A 4299-nucleotide genomic window follows, 5' to 3' on the forward strand; every position below is an offset into this window, starting at 1 on the left:
TAGGTTTTTTTTTTTTTAGAGGAAATGATGTATTGATAAACATTGGTACTGGAACTGAGCAAGTAGGCTGGCTCCACGTGAGCTGTAAACTGACCCATTTGTACAGAACAAAGGAAATAGAATTTCATTCCACTTAGGTGTAGCAGGGACCGAGAAAAATGTTATTACTGAGTGAAAATTGCCTTCTTTGCAGTGTAAGGAGGATTAAACCTCAATGCAGTAAGATCATGTCATGAAATTAAAAAAAAAAAAGCCTATCAGTGATTCCACAAAATGGCTTTGAGTGTCTACAGAATTTTGCTAGACAATGCTTGCAGAATTAACTGGAAACATTGTTCCTAATGATCAATCCTCAACAAAAAATTCACATAATTTTCTGGCATCCCAAAGGACCAAAAGTTCAGAAACTCTGTCAAAACTTTTTTTCTGATTTAGACTGGTACCTGTGGCTCTGAGAAAGACTGCTTCAAACACAATTTGAACAATTTTGTGAAGGAAGATATATTGCCTGCTATAGGATACCCAGGTCCTAACAAAACCAACATACAGCTGCCAGAAAAGGGAAAAAAAAAATCCCTGATGGCTTAATAAAATTATGAAATGTTAAAGCTGTCTTGATGAACACTCTGTTCTGACTCTTAATTAACTGGGACATTGTCTCTTAGGACCAGGTAAAAGTAGAGTTCCATCTCATTATTTTCCTAGGAAGCACAAGACGTTGTGTCTAACTCAAGGAAGTCTTTTGAAAAGACATCAAGTCTTGATTGCAATACTTCTGTAAGCTGCAGTTATTTATCATGCTTGAAGTTTAAAAATGTGTATCTATTTTCTAATTTGGATTTGCCATTTTCTAATTTGGATTTGCCTGACTCTACTTTCCAGACACTGGTTCTTGTGTCATACTTACTTTGACTTCATGTTTAATATTTACTATTTGTTCTTTGTGAAAGAGTTTATTAACAAAACACTGCTTGAATATTTTTCCTTTTAAATGTGACAGTTTATCATCTCAGTTTTTAGAGTAGTCCTCAGTCTCCTTGAGCTAAATTTCACTCTGGAGTCCCCCATACTGTGGCCTTAAATTTGCAGAGCTGAGCTTTTCTTGACTTTGACCTAGACCTGTGTTGAAGAAACAGAGAAAAATGGGCGAAAATTAAGAAAGGAACACAAGGAGAGGTGTCAGAAGCACCAAATCCTTGTTGTTGGCTGTTGCCCTGTTCCAATGCTTGCCAGGACTGGGGCACAGGTGGGGCTTCACACCTGGAACTGGAGCAGAGTTTTTAGAAAGAAGAAGAGGGCCCACTAGGGATTGCAAGAGAGTGATGGAAAATCTTTTAAAAATCCTCTGGGTAATCATGTTGTCTGAGGGCAAATGTATTCCTGTGGTTTTTCCCTAGAATTCTCTTCAAGCAAGGAAGTGAAAAATTAATATAATTATCTTTTTTTTTTTTTTTGCCAGTGATTTGCATCCTATTTAAAAACCAGCAGCAAGTAAAATAATGCGTTCTGGCTCTGTCAAATAATGGAAAAAAAGAGAGAGAGAGAGATACAAATCATATTGTAACCACAGAAAAGCCCATTTTATAAATAAGGAAAACCACGTGAAGAAGGGAAACTGTTTGATGACTTGCATAAATTGCTACATGTAAGATACATAAACTGCAAGAAGCTGTAAAAGACACTGAAAAGTTAGGGAGAATGCCAGAAGACACCCCAAGGACACAGACTGTCAAACTGGTCCCAGCTTACACAGTGACCTGCAACCATTCAGAAATGTTCTTAAAGAAATAGCATCTGTTGGGAGGTACAGCAGTGGAAGTGGCTGGGGGGGTCCCCTTGCAGCAGTCTCCAGAGGGGGTGGTGGGTGGGTGGGTGGCCCTTTTCCTGCTGCAAGTGTGACAGTGGTTACAGACCTGCAGGAACTTTGTTTTCTTGGAAGCTCTCTCTCTGCCAAGTTGTGCTGAGAGGGAGGAGATCTCTGTGGCTCTGTTAAATCAGAGTGCCTGACTGTGGTGACCCAAATTTGTGTTCTTCACTCAGTGTGCAGTACACTACTAAGCACACTGAGTCAAGATAATTGTCTGTTTCTAGTGTGGAAAGCAGTGTGCTGAGCATTTCACATCAGACTGCACACCTCTGGGGAGACAGAGACAGTATTGTACAAAAAACTAGCACAGGAGTACGACTGGTTACCAATGATTCATCTACCCCTCCTAACTAATACGCATCTAAGCTCATGTTTAAAACATTTAGGAAATTTCCCAATTTAACACAGTTATTATTCACAAAGGGATGTGATTTTTAGCACTGAAATTAGCTAAGGTAACTAGAGCTTACATCTTCATCCATTCTATCAGCTACCATTAAATACCCAATCTTGGTCAGTTTTTCGTTCCGTTACAGGTCTGCTTCTAGACAATAATTAACCTTGAAATAAGACTTTGGGCATCCAACCACAGGGATCCTCCACTCTTGTGATTTGAAAACCAGAAATTGTCATGGTGACTCTCTTTGTAAATCTTTACCTACTAACACCAATGACAGTTCCAAGGGGGTTGCATGAACTTTGAAGAACCTTCAGAGTTAATGCATGTTGACTGTAGATTGTATGCTAATAACTTTCCTCAACCTGTCTGGTTTTTCACAAGGTTCACATCATATGACTTTTCTCACAGGTACTTACTTTTCTTGCAGAGCACTGGGGTAAAGGAAAAAAGAGCTGTTCATAGGAAAATTCAGAAACTGGATGTGGCACTCAGTGCCATGGTCTAGCAACCGCAACGGTGGTTCAAGGGTTGGACTTGATGATCTCTGAGGTCTCTTCCAACCCAGCCAATTCTATGATTCTATGATTCTATGAAAAGCCTCTGAAATTTAAAAATGTAAACAAAGTGATTTTGCCAGTCTCTTGATCTTGGAAATATATTAAAACAAAACAAACAAAAAAAAGTTAAATGGAGAGGGGTGTGAGGCTGTTCTTGCTGGTTTTCTTAGGTGCTCAGTGTGACTGATTTTGTGAACCCCCCCCTTAGACCATGCTCTCTGCCTACAGTGCAGAGCTGAGGTGGTGGTGTGCTTGGGGCAGCTCTGCAGTGTCCACATCCAAGCTGGTGCCTGGAACTCAGCTCCACGTAGCTGTTCCCCCTTGGGAGCATTGTTTTGGGTGACAGTGGCTATGTGTCCTATGGACCTCAACCCCTACCACCCTCTGGTGCTGCACAGTGCAGAGGGGGTGTTTTAGGTTGGGCTGGGACTTGGGGGATACTTTTGCAGCTGAGTTTGGAAGGCTTGTCCTTTGTCCACAACTCTGAGGAATTGATGGCGGGAGCCACTTCTGCCTCCCTGTTGGACTTGCCATGTTCACAGAGCAGTGGCTGACTCTGCATACTTCAGAGAAACATCTCAAGCATTGGAACAGAATAGAAATCCACTGATATCATGCTCACATTTTTTTTTTTCAAGATTAAAAAGCTATTTGGAAATTAAATTTTGAATAAATTTATTTCAGACCTTCTTCTTTTCTTCTCTCCTCTTCTTCCATCTGTCCCATCTTTCCTGCAGAAAAAAATATCACTGCACAATTTATGGGGTCAGACCTGCAGGAGGAGCTTGGAATTAGTTTTGTTGCTGCAATAAAGAATGGAAAAGTTCTTAAAAATTTGCCATTCATTTATAAAATGCAAGACTTATGATTTATTCATTTTCCCTTTCTTATTAATCTTTTGTCAGCCCCTCCAGATTCATTAAAGGGAATACAAAGGTTTCCTTTCTCTGTCATCTCTTTATGAGGACTGTGGGACAGCATTGTAATGATGTTCCTCTGCAACATAAAAAAAAAGTTGAAATAGATTTACAAAACAAAATAGGCCATTATAAGTAGCATCAGCTCTCACTGCCTTTGTAATAAATCTATGTGATTTACTTTCAAATAATAAAGTAAGAAAAAAGGATGCACATGTATCTTTATTTAATAGATGTGTCCTTCAGGAGTTAGGAATCATTGATAACAGTTGCTTTGAACATGCTTGCAGAAGTCTTTCCCTTGACCTGTGTCTGGACAAGGATTCTGTATGAAAACTAGTATTTGAATTTGGTGTAGTGAGAAACTTCCTCTTCAGCTGGAGATGAAATAAAAATTCTAAAAAAATAATTGAAGACAAGAAAAATGTACTTCTTTGTGGAACTAAAGTTACTCTTGCACAGAGAGTAGTGGTCAGCTGTAACCCTCCACCTGCAGTCCCAGCGCTGTGACCCTCTCCAGTACCACTCCCTGTGGATACTTTACTCCATCTGCAGGTA

The sequence above is a fragment of the Calypte anna genome, chromosome 3, assembly GCF_003957555.1.
Source record: "Calypte anna isolate BGI_N300 chromosome 3, bCalAnn1_v1.p, whole genome shotgun sequence".
NCBI lineage: Eukaryota > Metazoa > Chordata > Aves > Apodiformes > Trochilidae > Calypte > Calypte anna.